This window comes from Heteronotia binoei, chromosome 21, assembly GCF_032191835.1.
Source record: "Heteronotia binoei isolate CCM8104 ecotype False Entrance Well chromosome 21, APGP_CSIRO_Hbin_v1, whole genome shotgun sequence".
NCBI classification, from domain to species: Eukaryota; Metazoa; Chordata; class Lepidosauria; order Squamata; family Gekkonidae; genus Heteronotia; species Heteronotia binoei.
This window is the reverse complement of record NC_083243.1, coordinates 125,658,450-125,685,150: the sequence shown is the minus strand read 5'-3', so window position 1 is coordinate 125,685,150 and position 26,701 is coordinate 125,658,450. Positions and strand designations below refer to the sequence as shown.

Genomic DNA, 26,701 nt, shown 5'->3' with positions numbered 1-26,701 from the left:
TCTCACTAGGCTGTTCCTGATGGTCTACTCTTTTTCTCTGACTGAGTGAGACACATGAGGATCAGGACTAGGGAGAACCCTGGAAAAAAGTGCTGGCGTGTACCATCACACACACACACAAAACCCCATCTGTATTGTATTGCAGTAAGGAAGAGCACTCAGCCTATAAAGAGGAGCTGAAACTGTCCAATGGCTTTTCCAGACTTCCAGTTTCAAAAGCAGCAGGTTTCATGTCAAAGTTTGGAAAGGCACCTTGACAAATACTGCTAAGGAGCTCCTGTGGACTTGTAGCAGATATGAACTGTTTAAAGATGTGCTATTCAGACTTCAACTGCAGTAGTTTTATGTTATTTTTATGTTCAACAATAATAGTAATGTTAGAAAAACTTGGAAGGGTTACAAAATGTCTTATGTAGGTATGAAAAAGTACAATCACTGATGAACTTGCTGTTTGATCCAAGTGGGTAGCCATGTTGGTCTAAAGTAAGAGTCCAATAGCATCTTTAAGATCAACAAAGTTTTATTCAAGGTATAAGCTTTCATGTGTTATACACACACTTCTTCAGATACAATGAAATGGGAGAAAAGCCTTCAAATTTATAAACAGAGTTGAAAAAAATTAATTAGCATATAACATGTAAACATGTTGAGACAAGAAGAAGAAGATATTGGATTTATATCCCGCCCTCCACTCCAAAGAGTCTCAGAGCGGCTCACAATCTCCTCTACCTTCCTCCCCCACAACAGACACCCTGTGAGGGGCTGGAGAGGGCTCTCACGGCAGCTGCTCTTTCAAGGACAACCTCTGCCAGAGCTATGGCTGACCCAATGTCATTCCAGCAGCTGCAAGTGGAGGCGTGGGGAATCAAACCCGGTTCTCCCAGATAAAAGTCCACACACTTAACCACTACACCAAACTGGCTCTACACTACACCAGACAAGCCATTTTTACACCATTTATGCATAATACGCTACTTACGCAGTTGACAAAAATAATGCTGAAACATGATTTAATTTAATAAGAAAATCCAGTATAAGAAAAAAAGAAACGTGCAAAAATAAAACCTCATGGGTTCATCTTAGGAGAATTTTTTAAAAGAGGAATTTAATCAAACTGAACAACTCTGGAAATTGTATTATCCCTAGTCTTAAACAGACATTTCTCTTTTCCAAAATGATAAGTATAAATGCCTTCCTCTGCTTTGTCAGATATCAGCTGAGGCTTTCCCTTTAAGTTATTATGTTACCCATTAAATAATGCAATTGATAAATTTACTGTAGCTTTAGTAAAACTCAACAGCATGTTGTAACAGTCATATTCACTGGGAATTGGCCCATCATGGCTCACTCAGTGTCTCGAGCCTCCCATTGACTGACTCCCCTGTCCCTGTCTACTGCAGGTCTGAGAATGTTGAACAAATCACCAATATACTTACCTCAGAGAAAGTCACATCTCCAACTTTTCTCTGTGTCTTCTCTGTTAACCAGCCTCACAAAAAGTGTCGCCAGCAACAGACCTCTGCTGCCCCATCAATGGACCACAAAGATGGCTTCCCAGCACACACAGCCTCTGAAGGCCACAAAAATAACTAGGGGGCTGCTGCCGCTATAATGTGATTAGGCAGCAAGGCCTAGCCCTGCCAGAAGCATTTCCTCAGAGGCATGGCTATCGCCATTCCTGTCACTTCCTCTCTCCCTCCTCCCCTCAGTCTTGCCCCTAGGCAGAGGCTGTTGCTAGGCAACCAACTTCTGTCAGTAAAGGGAGAGGCCTCAGGTGAATAGAATGGCATACAGTCCACCCTCCAAAGCAGTTCTTTTCTCCAGGAGGGGGAGAGAGATCTGTTGTCTGGAGTTCAGTTGTGATTCCAGAAGAACACATGAAATTAAGTTGTGATTCTATAATCAGTTACATGGGTTTAATTAATAATACACACATCCCTGTTATGTTTATGCAGAAATTCTACTGTGTCTGATCAGATTTCAATTTAGGTGTGAGTGTTTACTATTGCAGCACAAGTCTCATAAGTAAAACAAATTTCATTCTGAAACAGGAAGTTAGACTGGTTACGCCTGTTGCTTTTTCAATATTGTTGCTGCTGAATACTGAAACATTGTTGTACACAGCAGTCATGTAAAATTTCTGGAGGAAATCATTGGGAATTTACAATTGATTACTTCCACACCTCTCTAAGGCACATTGCCAAGGAAATAAATAGAGACGGTTGATAATCAACATTGCTTTATTGAAGGATTTCTTTTTAATACAGTGAATTCTATTAGAGGTGGTTCTACATGGAGTTTATCACACATTCTCCATTCTCACATTCCATGTGACTCTTTTGGTTGCTCAAGCTCCAGGTGCCCCAGGGGGCAGTTCTTTCCCCAATGTTGTTTAATATCTATATGCATTCCCTTGCCCAGATAGTCAGGAGGTATGGGCTGGGTTGTCATCAGTATGTGGATGACACCCAGCTCTATCTATTGAGGGGTGGCTGGTCCAGATGCACCCCAGAAAACTTGGACCTGGCGCTGCAAGCCATGGTATCATGGCTCAGGCTGAGCCGGCTAAAGCTGAATCCAACGAAGACAGAGGTTCTCTATCTAAGTTGCAGCAGCCTGGGAAGGGTGATCCCTTTACCAGCTTTGATGGGGCACCACTGATACCAGCATCAAAGGTTAAGAGCTTGGGAGTGCTCCTGGAGTCCTTGACTATGGAGGCCCAGGTAGCAGCCACTGCCAGAGCTGCTTTTTTCCACTTTCGGTGAACATGGCAGTTGGTCCCCTACCTTGAACGTGGCAACTTAGCAATGGTGATCCATGCCTTGGTCACCTTAAGAATTGATTACTGCAATGCTCTCTACATGGGACTGCCCTTGACTCAGATTTGGAAGCTGCAGCTGGTGCAGAATGCTGCAGCCAGGCTAGTAATGGGGCTTCCCCGGCAGGAGCACATTCAGCTCGTGCTGAGAGCGCTGCACTGGCTGCTTGTTGCGTACTGAATCTGTTTCAAAGTCCTGGTATTAATCTTCAAAGCCCTATATGGCCTAGGATCTACCTACCTGCGGGACCACTTTGCCCCACATGTTCCCCAGAGAGCACTTCGATCAAGCTCTCAAAATCTTTTGGCTGTTTCTGGGCTAAAAGAGGCTAGGCTTAATTCCACCAGAGCAAGAGCCTTCTCAGTTGCAGCCCCAATACTCTGGAACACCCTCCCAGAAGTCATCAGGGCCCTGCGGGACATATCGCAGTTCCACAGTGCCGGCAAGACTGAATTGTTTCAGATGGCATATGACACCTAATGGGAGAGGGCTGCCACCACATTTGATCTATTGTACTTTAGTACTAACTGCCAAGGATCTGTATGCATTGAGAAAGGAAATACTATATGCCTGAAGTAACACCATTGCAATTTATCTGATTGTTTTATTGTTTCATTGTTTTATTGTTTTAATATTGCTAATTGTTTATTGTGTATTTTATGTTGTTAGCTGCCTTGAGTCTGCATAGAATAGGTGGGATATAACTATAACGTAAATAAATAAATAAATAAATTTCTGTAGAATAGTATGTCATCTACCTGTTGAATGTCACATAGAAAGATTACCTTTATGTGACAGTTACTGGGATCTGTTACGTATCCTGCAGTCTAGATGAAGCATTTGAGTGAAACAGGAAGTTAGACCAGTTACACCTGTCGCACTTTCAATATTGTTGCTGCCAGATACTGAGACATTGTTGTACACAGCAGCTATGTAAAATTTCTGGAGGAAATCATTGGGAATTTACAATTGATTACTTCCACACCTCTCTAAGGCATATTGCCAAGAGACGATTGATAATCAACATTGCTTTATTGGAGGATTTTATTTCAATACAGTGAATTCTGTTAGAGCTGGTTCTACGCAGAGCTTACTGTGCATTCTCCATTTCCAGCTGAAGGTTGGTTACTCTAGGCCTGGCAGCACCTTCTGGGTGACTTGATGCCACCTGACTGGCATGATTTAACTAGGCCTGGCTGCTTGCTCCTGCTCAGCAGCTGCCCCCTAGGACAGCCAGTGTGACTTAGCTGTTGCCAACTCCAGGTTGGCAAATTCCTGGAGATATAAGGAGTGAAGACTGGAGAGGGTAGGGTTTGAGGAGGGGTGCAACCTCAAACACATACGATACCATAGACTCCACCCTCCAAGCCAGCCATTTCCTCCTGGGGAACCACTGTTCTCAGTCTTCAGGTGAGGACTGGAGATCACTCAGAATCACAACTGCTCTCCAGATGGCAGAGATCAGCTCCCCTGGAGGTAGGGAGGTGTTACCCTAAGTGGTTGTGAAGGTCTCCTGCTTGTGTATGAGCTTTTTAACTAGGGGAAGTGAATGCTTTCACTTGAGTGGGAAGAAGAGGAGGAGGAGGAAGAGGACATTGTATTTATACCCCACTCTTCACTACCCAAAGGAGTCTCAGAGCAGCTTACAATCTCCTTTCCTTTCCCCTCCCCACAACAGGCACCCTGTGAGATAGGTGGAGCTGAGAGAGCTCTGACAGAAACTGCTCTTGAGAGGAACAGCTCTGAGAGAACCTGTGACTGACTCAAGGTCACATCAGCAGGTGCATGTGGAGTAGTAGGGAATCAAATTTGGTTCTCCCAGATAAGAGTCTGTGCACTTAACCACTACACTAAACTGGCTCTCAGACAGCAGGGGGGGCGGCATTTGCCAATTGTATTTTGTCTCACAATCGGCCTTATTCCTAGTAATAATAGTAAATGTTTGTTAACACAATGTAACCCTGTACAGTTTATTTGACAGGGACGCAGCCAGGACCAAGGACCTGTCACAATCAGCTTAAAGTTTGTCCCATACACCCCTAGAATGAAGACATAAGACAATAGCTTGGGTTCAATTTATTTAATAATTTTTTAAAAGGTAAAGGTAGTCCCCTGTGCAAGCACCAGTTGTTTCCAACTCTGGGGTGCCGTCGCATCACGACATTTTCATGACAGACTTTTTATGGGGTGGTTTGCCATTGCCTTCCCCAGTCATCTACACTTTCCCTTCAGTAATCTGGGTACTCATTTTACCAACCTCGGAAAGGTGGAAGGCTGAGTTAACCTCAAGCCAGCTACCTGAACCCAGCTTCTACCGGGATCGAACTCAGAGCTTAGGACTGCAGTACTGCAGCTTTTACCGCTCTGCACCACGGGGCTCTTATTTAATATTTAATAATAATAAATTTAATATTTAATTAAAATTTAATAATTAAGCTGATCTAAATAATAATATCGAATATGCTTACATATTTAAATGGGCAGAGTTTACTAGGCAGCCTACCATAGATTCCTTCAATGGGCAGATCCATCCTGAGTCCAAACTTGGCCAGTATCTGACCAACTTTGTTTATCATCACCAGCACACAATCTGCTGAGAAGTGTCTGACCACCTCCCCTTATATGCTGCATGAGCACTGCCAGGTTTGAAAAAGATGTTGCTGAGCACAAGGGCTCTCCTTCCTGCTGTACCCCACTACACAGCCAGTGATGTGCTGTTCTGAACATGCTCTCAATTGCTTCCAATGTCTCAGGGTAGTTGCTGATCATCCTTACCTAACCTGATCAGCCTGCTCCCCCCCCCCCCCCCCCACATAGCATATCCGGGGAAAACCCCAAATTCCTGCTTGGACCCAAATTCTTGCTTGGATGAGCTAATACTGTAATGTCTAAAGGAAAGGTGAGTAGGTCAGCAGCCAGCAGCAAAAGCCTGCTTGAGGAAAGTGGCAAGAATGTAAGCTGGAAAGGCACTCCTCCCTTAGTGGCTGCTATTCAGAGAAATTGTACAATAATGCCTTGTGCCTTCATAGGATTAAATAGGACCCAGGTGAACTGGAGACCAAGTTTTATGAGAAAAGGTTGAAGGAACTGGACATGTTTAACGTGGGGAGGAGGCGGTTGCGAAGTGATATGATCACCATCTTCAAGTACTTGAAGAGTTGTCATATAGATGATGGTGTGGAATTGTTTTCTGTGGCCCCGGAAAGTAGGACCAGAACTAATGGGTTGAAATTAAATCAGAATATTTAACGGCTCAACATTAGGAAGAACTTCCTGACCATTAGAGTGATTCCTCAGTGGAACAAGCTTCCTTGGGAAGTGGTGTGCTCTCCTTCCTTGGAGGTTTTTAAACAAAGGCTCAATGGCCATCTGACAGCGATGCTGTGAATTTGGGGTAGGTATTTGTGGGTTTCCTGCATTGTGCAGGGGTTTGGACTAGATGACGCTGGAGATCCCTTCCAACTCTATGATTCTATGATTCTAACGTGCTCATGTCTATTCGCAATGCAATGCAAAAGAGAATCATGGACAAGGAGGCAATCACAAACAAAGGACAAAATCCATGAAAAATTACTAATAACTCTCATAGAGGATGGAGGAGAAACAGGACAGGGATAGGCCTCCCTCCTTCTGAAGTAAATTGCCAGCAAGTTCTCTGAGCATTGATATTACTTTCTTCACTATTCCATTGCCCAAATGTTGGCAACTGGACTGCCAGACCTAAGAGATATGACCCTTTCTATAAGAGCAAAGGTACTTCATACAACAGCAACAGGTGTTAACTGCGAGCCTGACAACTGTTCAAACCTTTCCCTCCTGGACGAAGATGACATCACATTGAAACGTGTAGAAAATGCTGCTATCCACGTTGAGGGTCGTTTGGAATGTCTACTCTGTCTGGAATATGGAAAATATGGACTTTGTATTTTTCCTAGCACTTTGTTCTGTTCTAATCTATTTATAAGCTCTGTGGCTACTTTAAGGAACTCTTTTTCTAAGATTTTTGATGAATTTTTTATGAACTTTATACTAAAAATTTTGTATCATTAATTCTAATAAGTTATTAGTAATTTTTCATGTCTATTTGCAGGCAGGCCAGTTGCGGCCATAAGAAGCCCCAAGATGATCTGGGAGTCCCTTTTTGATCTCCTGCTGGAGAAGGGTTTTGGGGGGGAAGGGGGCGGAGGTAGAATGAGCCTCAAGAAATTGATTTCCAGCTGATCAACTACATCTCCCTTTTGTAACTTCACTGTGCAGCTACTTTGTTAAGGGGAGTGGATCAGAACCCAACTCCCCACTGATCCACTGATAACTTGTGAGTTAACTTAAGACCAAAAAGCAGCTGCAACCTTGCTTCAAGAGCTGTTTTGAGTTTTTTGAGGCAATCCAAATTTATTCCTGATTGGCTCACAGTTTCATTATACATTTATTCTCTGCTATTCTCTGCTCTTTTGCCCATTAAATTCCAAGTTATAAGTTGGAGGTTGCTGTCACCCAGTAAAAACCATAACCTTAGACATTGTTATTAATTTCCAGTTTCCCCCCATTACAATACTGACAGAAGGATTTTAACAAATGCTGAAGGCCAACAGGAGTACAAGAAAGGAGAAGAATATCATTAGCATATAACAGTACAGGAATTTCAACCTTACCTAAGGAAAGGAGAGTGGTCATTTACAAACACATTACTCATATATAAATTAAACAATAAGGGAGCTGAAACATTTCCCTGATGTAGACAAATTACCAAAATTGCTAGACATTGAACATGTGCATAGGAGGGCTCATATGGTATCTCAATTAACCACAACAGTCTGCAATCAATGGAAGTTGTTCTGAACTTAGTCCATAGCTAGTTTCTTGGTGCAGCGTTAAAAGCTGCCCATAAATCAATAAAGGCAACACGAGAACCACTTGAGATCATATATTTTCCCACCTAATGGTAAGGAGCTGCAAGCTGGTCCAGCATAGAGTAACCATGCATGAACCTGGTCTGCTTGAGGCCAATAGCACGTTCTGAGTCCAGTTTTCAAGTTTCTAATGTATATATAGCCCATACAATTTCCTCAGCACCAACAAACAGCTAATCTGTTGATAATTACCTATACTGAGTTTGTCCCTTTTTTATGAATTAGTATAACTGGCTTGATGCCAAGATCTGGACATTTTGCCTGAGTTGTTAATCAATGTAAAAATAGGTGCCAGAAATTGGGCTTTCCATCCAGTATCAGAACAAAGATGTAACCAAGTTGGACACAGGGGCTTTCCCTGGTTTATGTTTCTTGATTAAGGTGAATTCTTGATTAAGGTGAATCACCTCAGGTGAAACTCTAGGCCAAACTGGGAATGTTCCTTGCTCCTGCAGGGGCAATTTATTCATTTGCAGGTCATCAAGAAGATTAGCATAATATTCTTCTGAAACAGCTGGAGGAATGCAAAAGACCATCCCCTTCCTACCTCCAATAGCACCAGAAACTACATTTTTGTTGAATAGTTATTTTAAAGGCAAGAATTAAAGTGCTCCACCCCTTTCTAGTTTCTTCATACTTTTCATCTCTAACTACTTGCTTGAATATCCTTTTTAGCTGCTTCAAATCACTGTATACTTGAGACCTATAAGCACTCCTCAACTTACAATGAGCTTGAGTTATTTAATATTTGAGGAATTGATGTCCATTATCAAACCAATTATTACTACAAGGCCAAAGTTGTTTCTTATTCACCTTTTAAGTCTTTAGAAAGGATTGGTTTCAATAGTTTCACAACCTTGTCCAGCATGCTGAAAAGGAATTCCAAGGAAGCATCCTAATGTGTAACAAATGTCAGAAAATCTAGCATCTGAAAGAATGACCACTTTTCCTTCCACATCTGCATTCCATCATACCGGTCTGACTATATTCTGGGCCCTTACAAGGGAAGCTTGATAGTCTGGAAATGATTCTCCTGAAAAGCCCATCAAGGAGAGGCAGGTGGTCACTGCCAAGAAAATAGAATGCTTGTATAAAAATAAAATATTCCAGTAGCAGCTCAACAAATTTGTGGTAGGGTATGAACTTTTGTGAGGAGCCCCATGGTGCAGTGGTAAGCTGCAGTACTGCAGTCCAAGCTCTGCTCATGACCTGAGTTCAATCTCAGCGGAAGCTGGGTTCAGGCAGCCAGCTCAAGGTTGACTCATTCTTCCATTCTTCTGAGGTTGGTAAAATGAGTACCCAGCTTGCTGGGGGTAAAGTGTAGATGACTGGGGAAGGCAGTGGCAAACCACCCCGTAAAAAGTTGTGATACGATGTCACCCCAGAATCAGAAACAGCTGGTTCTTGCACCTTTACTTTTTACTTACAAACTTTTGTGAGTCCTTGAGCTTGTTTGGAGATTTTAGCAGGGGAGTGCAGCTATCATATACCCTTGACTGAAGAATGGTACCCTCCCTCTATCTGGGATGGTTATTCTTTTCCACCAAGTGTGCAGCTTCAGGAGCAGTGACAGAGTAGGAGACACTCATCCAGACAGCCATATCAGCCCAATCAACCTTGGAGATCAATGGGGTGACAGATGTCAAAGCCAGATCACCCTCACATCCGATTTGTGAGTTACTCACAAAAGCTCATTCCCTATCACAGACTTTGTTAGTCTTGAAAGTGCTACTGGCTCTTACTCTTTTCTGCTGCTACAGACAAACTGACACCTTGATCTATCTCTTTGTAAAAAGGGTTCAACTGCTAGAATTTGTATTTGAGCCTCCCACTCTGCAACATTCCAGGTAACCAGCTTGATAGAAATCTCTTGCAATTGCTGAAGGATCTCTGTAATTATACTAGGAATCAGGGCTCTTCTTCTAGCAGGAGCTCCTCTGCATATTAGGCCATGCCCCCTGATGTAGCCAATCCTCCAAGAGCTTAGAGGTCTCTTAGTACAGGGCCTACTGTAAGCTCCAGGAGGATTGGCTACATCAGGGGGCACGGCCTAATATGCAAAGGAGCTCCTGCTAGAAAAAGAGCCCTGCTAGGAATGCACCATTTCCTTTCAGGTTTATAATCTTGGGTTCAGGGGATAGAATCTCACATTGACACTCCTCAAAATTCATGAGTTAAAAATGCTCAGTTGTCTGCAGTGGGGTGGGGAAAAATAAAACAGAAGTATTCAGGTTGTCTCTGCAAAGCTTCTGTCTTAATTTCCCCAGCAGCATGGAGAATGTACTTAAAGTTGCTTTCTTTATACCTCCCCCTCCCCTCATCTATTTTTTCCTTCCTTCCTCCATCCAGTTCTCAAACATCTGACATCCTTATCTTGCAGATCTCAGACATTTGGCAATTATTCTATGTGGCTCTTACGTTAAGCAAGTTTGGCTATCTCTGCAAAAGTAACAATCGAAAAAGGTATAGCCTACTTCCCTCACTATAAATATCTTCTTACTAAATTTGTTGAAGGATACAGAGACATCGCTTTATAGCTAATTGAATGACTACAGGCCACTGAATAAAATGGGTCATACTTAACTTCAAAATAGCTCACATAAGAGGAAACAGAAAACAAGAAAGATCTTAACATCCTCTCTCTCTCTCTGTTGCTCAGTTATCTAGAATACGTTATGAAAGTTTAGAAGCAAAATGGAAACAATTCCACATGCAATTTCTAAGGATATATAAAATCCAAATATTTGTTCCATACAGAACCAGTACAAAAATGAAAGGGGAGTTATATCATGTTGCTTTGTATCTATTTTAGAAGACAACCAATGGCAGAGGGTGGAATGAGAAGTCAGGTCTTTATAGACAGTATAAGTTTCTGATTTCGAGCTGAGGATTCTGATTCAATATAGATTCTCTTATGCTTAAAAGAAAAGTTCTAGAGAAAAGACAGATTACTGAAATGTATATCTTCTATCATGAAAAACAACCACCACCATCTATGTTCAGAGATAGATTTTTTTTTCTGTTATGTCTACAATTGGATAGGAACTAAAAAGTTGTGAGAACAACAGATCTCAGAGTCAGAACTTGATAAATTTATGGAAAACATTTTCCTAATATTTCTGATATGGGATACAGGAAGAGTTATTTCTCCCTATATGGTATTTTTTATTATTCTGATTAAGAAGGATTTTTTCCTTGGCCAGATTGGTCATAACAAGAATTCTCTTTTAGTCCTTTATGCTTTATTCAGCATGGAGCTTTGAGATGGTTGCTTTGCTTTGCAGTATACCCTTTTCTGTGTCACATCAAAGCAGTGTTTTCTAGTTTTCTGACAGCTGAGGAATGCTTCTTTATTAATTAAAACAGAAGCACACTTCATATTTTGCATTCATATATTTAGAATGTGAAACAGTAATCCCAGACAAGCCCTGAAGTTGATAGGTTGAGAGGCTGTAAAAGGCTGTAGTTCAGTGGTAAGACAGCTGCTTCATATGTGTTCGGTCCCTGACATCTCAACTTAAAAAGGAGCTCAGATACCAGGTGCACAAAAATATCACCACCTGAGGTCCTGACACTTCAGGGCAATCGGTGATTTAAAATTACAGAATTAATTTATTTCTAGTTGACATCAATAATTACCACTGGGCACACAGGGAAGTTTGACCTCAAGCTGTTTAATCCTTATGTGTCTTTCTACAGTACAGCTGATTGTTTTCTATGTCACACTCTAAAGTTGGTAGATGCATTCTGCCGCCTCATTGATTGGGTGGGATACATGGCTTTGGGTCATTTCCAGTGCTGTTGTTTTGTGAGCATGAGTAACATTTCATGATGATCCACAAGCATGGAGAAAAATATACACATTAAAGTATTAAGAAAAATGGTAAGCAGGAGTCTGTACTCAATGCCATAAAAATCAGAGCTCAAGAGCTGCATTTATGTTAGAATGTGATGCGTTAATACCAAGGGACAGCTAACAAAATTCTAGGGAAAAGTACTTTTCTCAACATTATCTTCATGATGATAAATGATTAAAAGATTCAGCTATTTGCAGGTAAACCTGGAAAAATTAAGTCCTATTCACTTGCATGTCCAGGGCCTACTGTAAGCTCTTGGAGGATTGGCTACATCAGGGGGTGTAGCCTAATATGCAAAGGAGTTCCTGCTACAAAGAAAAGCCCTGTGCATGTCTCTTTGCCCTCTTGTCACAATTTATGATGACTCCCCGCATTTCTATGGTTCTCTATGATTTCCCTAATGGAGATATTGCTGAATAGGAAGACTGAGGTCTTGAAGAATACTGTCCTTCTCACTTTTGATGGGATTCAATTGATATTTACTGACTCTGTCAAGAGCCTAGTTGTTATACTGGACTCAGCATTACTTTTCAGCCAGTATGGTGTAGTGGTTAAGAACCACAGACTCTGATTTGGAGAACCAGGTTTGATTCCCCACTCCTCCAGCTGAGGCCTGCTGGGTGATCTTGGGCCTGTTTTAGTTGCCTCAGTATTCTCTCAGCCCCATCTACCTCACAAGGTGAGTGTTGCAGGGAGAGGAAACAAAGGAAACAGTAAGCTGCTTTGAGACTCCTTAAGGCAGAGACAAGTGGAATATAAAACCCAACTTTTATTCTGCTGCTTGTTGGAGAAGTAAATTAATGCAGCTCTTAAAATGTTTTCTTCCATTTTAGTCTAGCCTGGAAGTTGCCTCCCTAGTTTGATTTGGCTGATCTGTATATGTAGATGCATACCACAGTAATATTGAGACTAGATTACTGTAATGCACTGTATATAGATCTCCCCTCAAAATCAAATTAGAAACTCCAGTTAGTGCAGAATGCCACAGTTCAGTTATTATCAGAGTCTACGCATGGGATTCATATTATACCCATTCTTCAATCACTCAATTGGCTGCCTGTTAGTTAATGGGTGAGGTTCAAGGTACTGGACATAACATACAAATCCTTTTATGGCCTTGGACCTTCATATCTGCAAGACCATCCTTCTCCCCTCCTATGGGCCACCACAACAACTTAGCTTATCTGAGGAGAGCATTCTACAGGTGTCACCCTATAAACGGGGAAGATCAACAACTTCCCATAGACACATATTCTCTGTAGTGCTCCCCAACTTATGGAATAGCCTGCCTGAGGAGGTTATGAAAGCTCCCATTCTTTTGGCTTTCCACAAGCTATATAAAATAGAAGTGTTCAGGAGGGCATTTTTATAAAATAATAGGGGTGTATTATAACTGATTCAGGAAGACATTTTGATGGAGCAAACAGTACTGTGAACTATAGTACTAATATGTATTATCTGTTGTTGTATGCTTTATATGGCTTTCACTACATTACATTTTTATTTATTTTCCCGCTACACCATTTTATTGCATTGTTAATTTGTCATGTTTAATACTTATGCCTTGTTCCAGATTTCTGCAGTCCTAGTTAGGGGTGTGCATGGAAATTTTTTTTGTTAAAAATCAGTTTTGGATTGATTAAACAAAATAAAATTGTTATTCCCTTGGAAAACTGAATCTCATATTAGATAAAGGGAAAAACCCTGAAAAAAGTGGTATTCTATGGGCCATTTTAGTCAATGGCAAAATCCCTCAGAGTACATTCCATGGGCTGGGGGCAAAGGGGCTTGAGTGAGCAGCACCAAATTTGCTGGGTACCTGCTGGAGCCTCTCTCCAAAAGAACCCCCAAGTTTCAAAAAGATTGGACCAGGGAGTCCAATCCTATGGGCACCAAAAGAGGGTGTCCCATCCCAATTGAAATCAATGGCTACAAAAACTCCATTTGTTTCAATTGGGGGGGGGGAAATGACTAAGATCAAATAAGAGAATCTCTTACCTAAAAACAGTGTTTTTGTCAGTCAGCAGCAGAACCAGTGCATGTGCCCAGCAGAGGCAATGCTACTATGGCATTGCCCCGCCCCCCCCCCCCAAAAAAAAACCCCCAACAGGACAATGATCGAATTGGGTAGGAGGGATTTACTGAGGAACTATTGTTGCCAATCTCCAGGTGAGGGCTGGAGTTCTCTGAGTTAATAGCCCTAACTCAGTTGTAAAAACTCAGAAGCACCCACTGAACAACTCTCAGACCAACCAGCTTGCCCCTGAAAAACAGCCTTCTGGAAGTCAAAACTATGCTCCCCAACAAAGCAATTAAGCTTTTTTTTTTTTTTTAAATGCCTAGGCAAGGGCAGCCTTCCCTCCAACCCAAAGTAGCCCCCCCCCCTTGACAGCCCTCCCTTTAACCCACTAGGCAAATTTAAAAAGACCTAACAGGAAAATATGTTTAAGCATTGCCAGGCAAACCAGGAGATGTCTTCTTCCTGCAGCCAGGGACAGGACAAGAGTCAGGGGTATTCCTTCAGAAATGTTCAAGGAATTCAGCAGCAGGGTAATGCTCTCTGGCCATGCACAGAAGATTTTCAAAATGTGAAAAATCCCCTGTGACTGGCATGCAGTTCTTTGGCCCTAATTGGCCAGATTGTCCATCTCTCCCTCCCCACACCCTTCCTGCTGGCTGCTAGGCCTTACAAAAGAAAGCAATTTAACTATGCTGTGTAGTTAAAGGAAACACAAAGGCATGATAAATTAAATAAATTACATACTAGCCTTGTTTTTAGCTATTGGTTTATTTCAGAAGTCCATTCCTTTGCTAATTCTTTCCTGAGTATGTGTGAAATTATAAATATTAACCATTCTAGAGCATTTATTCTTATTTGCAGTAAAACAATAAACTTGCTGCAACAAATCCCTCCCTTCCCCCCATTGTCCTGATTGAGTTCACACTGATAAAACAGTTAGCTTGATGGCTGAGTGATTGAGGAACACATTGAGAATCTTCACCTCTTAATAGATTCTAATTGTAGAGACAAAAGAAGATGAAAGATTTCCCTGAAGTATGCAAGGAAGGGGTATTCTTCTCTCCTTCCCCCTGCAATTCTCCTGATTCCTGGAGAAAAAAAGCCGATTGTTTTGGCTTTTTCTCTGGTATGCTTAATTCGGCTACCAGGTCAGATCAGAGAATCTGACTCGGCTTTATGAAAGCCTAAAATTACCAAAAAGGACATTTTCCCTTCCCTCCCACCACATTTTATCTTTACCAAATGCACACCCCTAGTCCTAGTCCTGATCTGATTGTACTGATTTACATAATGTAACCCACTGTGTGTCAGTGGAAAAAAGTGGACTATAAACATAGAGAATGTTCCATAAGCAAGTCAATGATAGTAGAATAAAGGGAGAAACAGACTGCAGTAAGATCAGGAACTAGACAAACTGTCCTCCACTGGATAATTAATTTGAGCTAAGAATTGCCAATGGCCAACTACCAGGCTTTTTCTGTAGCAGGAACTCCTTTGCATATTAGGTCATACACCCCTGATGTAGCCAATCCTCCAAGAGCTTATAGGGCTCTTAGTACAGGGCCTACTGTAAGCTACAAGAGGATTGGCTACATCAGGGGTGTGTGGCCTAATATGCAAAGGAGTTCCTGCTACAAAAAAGCCCTGCAAACTTCTATGAAAGAGATTTTTATTCCTGCACATCATTAAATAAACTATTAATAATTAATTTCACTGGTTGTTAGTAAGTAAGGGTGGAAGTAACCTGGTAGGGACTGGTAAAAATGTACAAGTAAAATGTGGCAAATGTTGCCATAAGGGTTTTTTTTTAGTAGAAACACACAGGAACATAGTTCCGGCTGGCTTGGAGTCAGGGTGTGTGACTTAATATGCAAATGAGTTCCTGCTGGGATTGTTTTCTGTTTTAACCCCCCCCCCCTAATGTACAGATATGATCATTTTCTTTATATGTTGTCATTGGAAGTCTTTTTGCTTTACCCATTTTCACAACTGGTGTTCCCAAGTTATTGATATCGTTATCTATATGCCTTTTTATGCCATTTCACACCATCCCCCCCCCCCCCCTGGAAACAGGGATCATTGTTAACAGTCATAATTTTATCACATTTCTTCAGAGTGGCTGAGTGGGAAAAAAAACTTTGAAGTTCATTCCATGCTGAGAATACTTACATTGGAAATCTGGATTTTTGAATAGAAACAACATATTCACAATAAGTATTAATATCTCTAAAATTCATTTTGATTTGGCTTGTTTTGCAAACATTTTATTCGTGTGATTGTTTTTGTTATTGTCTTAGTTGTTTTTGTATGTTTGTGCGTGCATATCTATCTATCTATCTATCTATCTATCTATCTATCTATCTATCTATCTATCTATCTATCTATCTATCTATCTATCTATCATTGTGAGCCACCTTGAGCAGTGAAGTGGCATATTAATTTTCAAAATAATAAATAAATTGTAAGTAAATGGTTTAAATACTCAATGCACCCACTCTGGATTTCTTTTAATAAGCATATTCTGTAAATATCCCTGAATCTAAATGTAACCATTTTATATATATAAATAGAAGCTAAACAAAAAGCACTGTATTAATTTTTGTGCAGGGGCATTCTTTCATACTGATGTCAAAACTGTATATGATTTTACCCCCTTTTGATTGCATCAAAAGGCAGCAGGTAAGCAAGTAACCACAACTCTGTGTGTGCATGCAGCAGCTTTCAGATGCACATCAAAAGTTCTTCCAGTATCTATAGTAGTTATTTTCCATGGTTAGCAAAACTTGTACTTTAGAAGAAATCCAAACTGACTGGCTGGAAGGGTGCAAAGAATTCAAGCCATTTGTCCAAAATTATAGATCAAGATACGGTTAAATCTAGAGTCCTTAATAAGCAGAACTACTAAAACCACTGAATGCTACCTATAATGAAGTGATACTTATAGTTATTTTCTTCCACACCCTGGTAAACTATATATTTCATTATTAGGTGTTAAGTGCTATAGAATTTTTGTTTTTTAAAAAAGCCAGGCCTTTGCCTCACAACAAGAAACATTAATAAGGAAAGGAATAATAATAATTTTAAAAAAACGGATCAGAGAAGGTGGAAAACATGCATGTCACAATGGCTGATAACAGACGGCCGTTTTGGCCAAAGAAAGCTGGTCAAAAGGACGGCGCCAGAAGAACGGTGCCAGATGAAGGGGCGGGCCTTGGGTGGCCAGGGAGCATGTGGAAAGCTCCCGCATCCCGCTCGCGGCTCCCCAGGCGCTTGTAAGGCACTCTCTGGACTTCCGGATGGCCGGGCGCTGCCTCAGACACATCCCAGCGAAAAGGGACCACTTTCCAAGTGGTCCCTTTTTGAGCCAGGTGGAATGTCCTTCAGGATGGGGTAAGTACAGGACAGGGGCAGGTGGCAGATGTTGCCATGTGGCTGGTTTTTTTGGGTTGACTTCAGAGTCGTCTCTGAGTCGACCCAAAGTGCTGGTCTGTAATCAGCCAATCATACTCTTTTTGTTAATGTTATTATTTATTTAAAAATCCTCCCTTTCTTCTGGGTTCAAGGCTTGAATACAATAGTAATTAAAAATCCCCAGATAAAACTAAAGATAAAATAACAAACATCCAATCTCTCCCCCCTCTCTTAGAAGATGCCTGCTCTTCAAACCCCCTCTAATGCCCTGGCACACAGGCAGGTCTTGCAGCACCTCCTGAAGATCTCCAAGGAGTGGGCCCTTCTCCCCTTTTCAGAAAGCCTGTTCCATTAAGCCAGAGCCATGACGGAAAAGGCCCAGGTTCTGGTTAATGTCAGACAGGCCACCCTAAGTGGTAGGATAACCAACAGATGGCTCCCTAATTATCATAGTTGGTGCACTGGGACATATGGAGGGAGATGGTCCTTCGGGCTTTTAACAGTAAAGTTTTTAATAGAAAGTGATGCATGGACTTGTTGCATTAGCATGAGGATCAAGATGCATATTCAAACATGTATCCCAATGAAAGCCACACGGTGAAGTCTGACAGCATCCGCATCTGACTTATGTCATCAATTCCTGATCCAACAAGTCTTATGTGGGTAGAAGCTTTCACATGCAATTTTACTTATCCACAGTGGATCAGGGCCTCAGAGGGCATGCAGTTATAAGCAGATCTGTATCAAATATTGGAATGAGTATTTTTACATTTCCACTAAAGAACTGAGAATCAACGAAGCAAGCTATGAATAATGAATATACAAATAAATCCCCTGGGGAAAGAATTCCCAAAGTACTTGAATCTATTGTTTACCTGAGGCTACACTAGCATCAAAACAGACTTTTCTGCAATTCATTAAGCATGCAGTAGTGTTGCCAGAGTCATTATTCTAAACAACAGTATTTATAACAGGCTAACTCACATCTGGTTTATGTTTTATGCACATCTTTTGATGTGCTAAAAGGTTATTAGCTTCTTTGCAAATCTGTTTGACCTATATGCTGAAGATCAGCTATCATTCTAGTACCAACCTAACTTATCTGTCTTTAGTAGTGTAAGTTGTAGAGAAATTTACAAGTGAGCTATCATATTTAGCTAGGGGTTTTTTTTGCTTTACTGTTTTAATATCTGCTGTATATATATATTTTTTACAATTGGATTGCACATCATTATATATGTCTACTTTCCTTAAGTAAATTTCATATTAGGGTTTGTAGAATCTTTCGGGCTCAAATGCCGTGTTCTACTGGAGAAAGTTTCCCTTCCAGACGTTTTGTTCTCAGCTGCGGAGAACATCCTCAGTGGCGTTGCAGCCGGAGCAGGCGCTCTGACCTTCTTGGCTGCTGTGATGCACAGCAGCCAAGAAGGTCAGAGCGCCTGCTCCGGCTGCAACGCCACTGAGGATGTCCTCCGCAGCTGAGAACAAAACGACTGGAAGGAAAACTTTCTCCAGTAGAACACGGCACTTGAGCCTGAAAGATTCTACAAACCCTAATGATGTTACCAGCCGTGAAAACCTGAAATCTTTGATAAATTTCATATTGCATAGTGGATACTTATGGTTCTAGTGCATTATAGAAAAATCTATACAAAACAGTACATGGCTGTGTAATAAACTACTGCTGCTGCTACTGCTATTACTACTGCTAACAACAAGAAGAGTTAGGGCTGCCAGGTCCTAAACAAGTTACCCTTTATGAAGAGAGAAAAGTTTGATTAAAAGGGCAGTTTTTGAAAAAAAGCCACTGCCATTTCTAAAGTACTTAGTGTACCCATCCAGAATTAAATAGATTTTGGTAGTTATCCCCAGAAAAAAATATTCTAACAGCAATTCAGCAATAAAACTATAATATTATTCAGATGCCTATCTCCAGGCTTATGTCTCTTGTTATTAAGATAATATATTGAATTTAGCTGCAAGTTTCTATACCTGTTTCTCATTTTTTACAAATTCAACCAAGTGAAATTTCTGTCACTCAGGGGAAAATATCTACTATTCTACTTCTTTCATATTCAAAAACTGCCATAAATTCTTTAAATATTGTTAGTATAGAGAATTGACATAATAACTCCATTTCATTTTTCATGTATAGTTCACAGACGTGACGATTTCCTCATGTGTGTATGTGTGCACAGTGGGAGAAGTTATCCCATTCATTTTTCTCCTTTACATTTATAGTTTTCCTTTTTTCTGTAGGAAGAACTTAGTAAATAGATTTTGCCTGCTGTCCTTGGATGACCTTTTGCCACACAGGGCATGAGATTTGGGATTCATGTATCATTTAGTAGTCATTCAGCAACATAAATATACATGATACTTCACAGAGACACATAACTAAAAGAGACACTAGACATTGACATTATACATTTGGACAGTGACATTAACCAAAGCAAAGCTGAGAAAAACAAAGATGACAAAGAATCAATGGAAGGGATACATCTGATAGTTCAAGAATTGCTCCATGAACCATAAGTGCTTTCTCTTTGTTGCTGGTGGCTTTGTACTCTGTAAAGAAGTTATGACAAATGAGAATGGGATGAGATCTGGGAGCCAGTTTGAGGTCTGCTCAGTTCCATTTTGCCAAGCTGTGAAATTAACAAAATGTGCTAAGTGTGGCTTTCCAAGACAAAATGCCAAATGTGTTAATGAAAAAAAAAGCTATATAATGGAATAATTAAGAATACCTCTAGCTGCAAAAGGCAACCAAGGCTGTCACACTCAGTTTAGATTCCCTGGATATGGGACTAAACCTCACCAATATTTTTTTTTTTTTCAGATTTGAATTTGGAGAAGGCATAAATACCTATAATTTAGCATTTGCCATTTTAGAATGTGGGTTCATTTTTCCTTTCTGAGACTCCAGTATTATTTGGGTCTCATTATTCCCTATGCAGGACTTGATTGGGGGTGAGTGTTTTTCAACTAAATTACATGCCCCTCAAGTTTCAAGTGAATTGGGCCAAGGGGTTCAATTCTATTAGCCCCTGAACAAGGTAACTCTGGCCATCCTATTTGTCTCCATTGTCTCCTGGGTAGGTGGGGGAAACCAACGAAGCCAATAGCCAAATACACAAGATCATCCACTGGCCAAAAGCCTCAAAATAGAACAACATGCCCAACTAAACCAATTTCAAACCAGAGAATCCAAGTCAAACAACCTTTTTTTAAATATATATATATATGTATATATCTTCACCTTAACCTACAGTTAATTGTTGTTAAAACATAACCAGAAATTTTCTTCTGAACCTGCTGCAACAATTAAGCACTTTCCATCTATGTGAATTGACTGAACACACAGAGGTGTTGTGTTCAGGGTTACTATGTTGGAAAGAAAAACAGATGTTTTATATACTGCTATAACTGGCTCTGAAGAAACACATTTTGGAAATTATCATGCATTGGTTATTTGGGGATGGGATGGTGGCTCAGTAGTAGAGCATCTGCTTGGGAAGCAGAAGGTCCCAGGTTCAATCCCTGGCATCTCCAAAAAAGGGTCCAGGCAAATAGGTGTGAAAAACCTCAGCTTGAGACCCTGGAGAGCTGCTGCCTGTCTGAGAAGACAATACTGACTTTGATGGACCGAGGGTCTGATTCAGTATAAGGCAGCTTCATATGTTCATGTTCATAACTGCTATGGTGCAATTTAGCTGCATTGCTTTTACAAGTATACCAGTATTTTTTCTGGTATGATTAATTTTCATCCATGTGTTTGTATGTTTTTATTGCACACTGTAAGTTTTACCCCATGATCCTATCCAATACTTTGCATGCTTTTAAAGATTGCTTGTGCACTTTATGTGTGAGTATATATTAAGTTGCCCATCAATATATTTACAACAAAGAAAATAAAAGAGGCTGGTGTGTTGAATCAACTTTTTAATAAAATAGCAGGTTCACTGCAGAAGGAACAGCAAGAGTGGTGAGGAACCAAAAATTGTAGCATGTAGTTGGTACCCATCCCATGATGTGTCTTTGTGTTTGTCTACTTATTCCTTGGAAGACACCATTTTTGGTGAAAGCAACTATCTGAAAGCATCCTGAACACTGGTACTTGTGACCCACAATACTTTGGTTGTACTTACACAGGATTGAATATAACAGCATTCCATAATAACTTATTACATGCTTCTTACATATGAAACTTTATCACTCATAAGACACAGGATTTGATTACATGAGCACTTTGGTCCATGGTCATTACTTTAAATCTGGTCAGGAGAAGCAATCTGGCTCCTGTTCTACAGCCATCAGCCTCCCGTCCTCATCCAACTCTCCCTGACACCTCAGAAAGCTCTGGATTTACTGCACCTACCTCTTTACAAGTGCTGTCTTGTGAAGTGAAGCCTTTTGGGAACTCTGTTTCCTGTTTTGCCACCTTTTTTACCTTTTAGTAAAGAGTGCATAAGTGGACATTCACCCAAGGCTCCTTTAAAACCACTTATGCAAGCCCAGGAGTAAGCTGGCAAGGATGGGCAGGATGGTGGACGGGGAGGCTCAGCTGCTGGTGGGGGGGGGGGGCAGAGGCTGTGCCTGATGATGCCACTTGAGAAGGGCTGCATACCAGACCCAACAAGACCTGTTAAATTAAGTGGCCAGTCCTGCTCAGGTCCAGCAGCATGGTGGGCAGGATGGCAAGGCAGATGTGTAGGGCTGCGTCAGGAGGCTGCCAAGAAGGTTGCATGAAGGAGAGGAGCCATGTCTGATCATGACTCTCCTGGTACAAAAAATCCAGACCAAATTAGAGGCGTAGCAGACTGTGCCAAACCACCTGCTTGATTACAGACATTGATATATACATAGAACCAGTCTATAGCTGCACACCTGAGACCCACCAGGCCAAATGCAGCCCACAAAGCAGGTTGGTGACTAGCAGTGGGCTTGATAAGTGCACCACCTTTGCTCCTGGGATTGCAAAAACAGGAGAATTGTCAAGTGCCTGGTATGGCAGATCACAATTTGCAGACAGCTGAACTTCAGCAAGCATCAAAACTAAAAGAATGCCATCTGTAACATCTAGGAGGTTTTTTTTTTTTTTAAATCCATATATAAAGAAAAACAATTTGCTTTTTGGCATTGCTATCTCACAAAGAAGTATTGCTGATTAACCTGAATTTTGTTTTATTGAGAGCAAACTGTTGAAAGATTATTGACACTTTTTCAAATGTATTTCATAGGATTTTCAATTTGAGATGATAGCAGTACTTTACAGTACTTTACATTTTAATGGTGAAAGTATCTGTTTGTTACTGAGATTTATCATGACCTGATACTCTGTTCTTCCTTGTGAGAACTGCATCCCTTCTGACACAATAACATTTTGTGAATACTGGAAAAATGATTGATACACAGCATATTTACTTACTTCTATAAAGGACTTAACAAATAAAAAACTGCACAAAATTGCATCCATTTTCTTTGGAGATGTGTATGATTTTTTGGAGACATGTATCAAATCAATTACACTTTCAAGCTAAACTTGCATACATTTTGCTTCACTAAAATGCTGTTTTAAAAAAAGCTTTTGGTAAGCAGAGTCACCAAACTCAGCAATATTTAGACTATTTAACTTTGTAAACTATTGCCCTCAGGGCTTTTTTTGTAGAAAACACCCATGAGGAACTCATTTGTATATTAGGCCACACACCCCTGATGTCAAGCCAGCTGGAACTGCATTCCTGTGTGTTCCTTCTCAAAAAAAAGCCCTGATTGCCCTAATGACACAGTGCAACCAAATGTGGACTTAACGAGTTTTTATTCATTTAAATAATTATTTAAATAATTAAATGGCTGATCTACATCATTTTTTGTTCAAATAAGCTGAATTTTGAGGGCAGGCTGCATTGGGCATTTGCCTGGTAGGCCTTCTGGGCAAGTCACCCTGGCTCTAAACTCAGCCCTTACTTCTGCCAGCCCTGCTTATCAACACCAGCACTACCATATGTGCCAAGATTCATTCCCAACGTGCTGCAAGTCTCCTACCAGGTTCAAAAGACGCTTCTCAATACCAAGAGCACTCTTTCACAGTGCACCTAGCCTCAAGGCATGTGGTGGCCTGTCCTGGAAACACCCCCATCACACCAGCAGTCTTAGGGTGCTTCCCAACTAGTCTTACCTATCCTGAGTAATCCACCCTATTCCTGCCAACTAGTTGTGGTTAGCCAGTTTTATAACCAGGCCTATTGAAATGACAACACCCTGTTCACAGTGGCAGCACAGAGTAAGTGAAAACAGAACTTTGCATGAGCTAGTCTGGTGAAACCCCTCCCCTCAAATTCCAGTTCAGCCCTGCAATAGCAGCCAGCTAAAATCTCATGATGTGATGTCACCCCAGAGTGCTTGCACAGGGGACTACCTTTATCTTTAATCTGGTGCTGTTTTAGGAAGAGTGGGTAGGTCAGCTACTGCAAAATCCCTGCAAATGAGAGGGTACAGTTGAATAAGCAGCCTGCTGCCCTCTCCTGATTGGCTTATCTTTCTGCAGCAAACCTAGTGTCCTGTGCCTCACTTGAAGTTAATGGGGCCAGAGCAAATTGATCCATGGCATGTCTCAAATGTGAAAGTGAAAAGTAATGTTTGTTAAAGTTTAAGGCCATCTGAGCTCTGTCCTGCTTTATATAGCAGGCCTTTTCTTCCAGTTGCTTCAGCCACTCTCCCTCAAATTAATGTAGGTTTGCCCTTTGATTTTTTGGTCTTCTTCAAATTGGTTTGAAAGGAGGTTTTGTTTTTTTAAATCCTGCTGCATAATATCATGGGAAACTGTTGTATTCTCCAATTAGCCCTACCAGGCTGACTAGTTAAACCATAACTAGTTTTGTCAGAAATAGTCTGCGTTCTGACAGCACAGGCAAAACTCATTCACAAGTTTACTGAGTCATCTAAGGATTGGCGGGAAGTGGGAGTGGGAAGGGCTGTTTCTACCCCATCACTGGCTGAAGCAGCCTGGTGGGCCAGGGAGGGAACATACTTACTGGTTAAGCAGCATCAACAACCCCTTAGTTGTTGGAGCAGCACAAGGTTTAACACCTCTTGGTATTGTTTTACATGCAAGTGAGGATAAATGAATCCCATTTTAGTAATTCTGGCGAAATTTGCTGCCAGGATGGATTTACCCCAAACTCTGGTAACAACAGTAGGCAACTTGTTAACAGCATTTCACACTAATTTAGGAATGGTTAGTCAATGTAGATCAGCCATTTGCTTGACAGGACTGTTATCAAGCTAAAACATTTCGCAAATCTGAACTGTCGAATGGGATTATTTTACTGGCATTTCCATACTATACATTCAGGTTGTCTGTTTTCCTTCATTTATACCCTACTTTGCACTCCAATGGGGACCCAAAGCAGCTTGTAACCTTCCCATCTCCTACATTTTATGAACATGACAACTCTGTAGGGTAAGATAGGCTGAAAGTGTGTGACAGGACCAAAGTCCTCCAGCAAGCCTGCAAGGCACAGTGGGGATTTGCACCTGGTTCTGCCTGATCCTAATCTAACACTCTAACCATGGCATCGCACTGGAATGCACTGTTAATATATTCTTCTTCTTCTTCTTCTTTTTTTAAAAAATCAGTTTAATTAAAATACATTTTGGTATTTTTAGTCCATTTTAGTCCACTTTTCTTCCCTTGAAGAGAAAAATGGAACAAAATTTGTAATAAATCAATAAAAGAAATAATTCTCCATGCAGTTAGAGAGGAAATGTGGAACACTGTTGAACACATTATGACCTCTAGCTAGATTGAGGAGCAAAAGAACTACAATGTATTTCAATAGAAACATTTTCTGCTGCAGGATTTTAAAAAAATTCTTTGATATATTTGCAGTTTCTAAAATATTAACAGGCAATTTGCTTTTCCAAGCACCATAATTTCATTTGCTAGTAAGGGGGGGGGGGGGGGGCTATTATTTGTTTTTAGAATTTTCTGTGAAACATTAAGCACATATACCTGGAAGTTTAAAGCAGATTTTTTTTAAAAAAAATCTGCTAATTTAAGTATTTAATTACAACAGTGGATGGTTCTCATTTTTTACAAATTACAGTTCATACTTACTGCAACAAAAGATCCTGAAACAAAGCAGAATTTGTATGTGGAAAGATAATTATTGCAATTATTGAATTTTGCTAGTCTCCCATTTTTTGTTACATCTTGGCTGTGATCACACACTTTCAATCCACTTTCAGTTCCCTTTCCAACTGGATTTTACTGTGTGAACTGGCAAAATCCAGTTGAAAAGTGCATTGGAAGTAGATTGAAAGTGCATTATTTAGTATATGTGATCGCAGCCCTTGTATTCCTCCCTTTTTATTTTTGGCTCCAATAAAATTGATTCAAAATCCATTTAAATATATATGTTGTTCTGCTATAAACTATGGTTAATCTGACCATTAAAGTGGTTCCTCAGTGGAACAGACTTCCTCAGGATGTGGTGGGCTCTCCTTCCTTGGAGGTTTTTAGAGAGGCTAGATGGCCATCTGACAGCAATGAAGATCCTGTGAATTTAGGAGGAGGTATTTGTGAGTTTCCTGCATTGTGCATGGGGTTGGACTAGATGATCCTGGAGGTCCCTTCCAACTCTGATTCTATTGAAAGGTCAGTTGACACAATATTTCTATTTTTTTCTCTAGCTCATAAAAAGAGAGGCAAAGAATATTTCGGAACATGTTTGGAATGGATAAGGATCTCTAACAAGAAGTCAGTAATATTAAAAGATGCTTTTATCATATTGGAGCTGAAGTAGCATATGAAGCAGGTTCAAGATAAATCCAGAAATACTGATGTGCAAGACGGTGTTATACTAGTGAGATAATAAAGGTGAGGGGAAAGAGTTTTGGCAAAGCAAAAAGCTACATTCAGATGCAGCTAACACCACAACCATTCATGAGAAAGGGGACTGAAAGTGCACAGGGAACCAACAAGCATCTCCAAGATGCATTGGAGTAGTTCCCTGGTGGCTCTGCACCATGGCAGGGTGCCGCCATGGCAATGCCATGAAGCAACTCAGGTACAAGCTCTTGTGCCAGCAGGAAAAGGAGTGGGTGCGAAAGGAATTAGCCTGGGAAGTCCCCTGAGGGGGGAGGGATAAAGTTACATTATCAAAAACCACAGTGCAACCTGTAGGTACTCATACTGCCCTGAGAGTTTGCTCCTGTCTCACCCATGCCCCTTGCACAAGCATGACAACTTCCTCAGCTATACCATCTCCCACACACAAAGGTAGCAGTATGTATTGGGGCAACTCAAGCCAGGCCCACCAGACACCATGCTCTATGCCATGTAATGAGAAATATCCCCAAGAAATGTACCCAGGAGAACTGAGAGCTGATGGGGGAACAGGGATTCTGGCAGCCCTGCACACCTTTGAGAGGGTGTTCCCTTCCCCACAAAACTCAGCTGGCATTCAGGATGTCAGGCAGCTGCCCCAACTGTGCTCTGTGGATGAGCTGGCCAAGCAATCATGGAAACCATTGCCTGGCAGGATGGGAGCCCTATGCAGTGGCAGCAACAATAGCTGGAGCAGTTTCAGTTGCACAGCACTTCTTTACAGAATCAGTGAGTGACATTTGGATTACAACATGTGTGCTTCAGGAGGATTCCCTGGTAAATGCTCCTCATGA

At 41.0% G+C, this 26,701-nt stretch overlaps 1 protein-coding gene across 3 annotated transcripts in view; it reads right to left on the bottom strand.

Annotated features, from left to right (window-relative positions):
* The window catches only part of LUZP2 (leucine zipper protein 2), a 783,128-nt gene that overhangs the window by 173,126 nt on the left and 583,301 nt on the right, over positions 1 to 26,701 (bottom strand). The gene's annotated exons all lie outside the window — the stretch shown is intronic.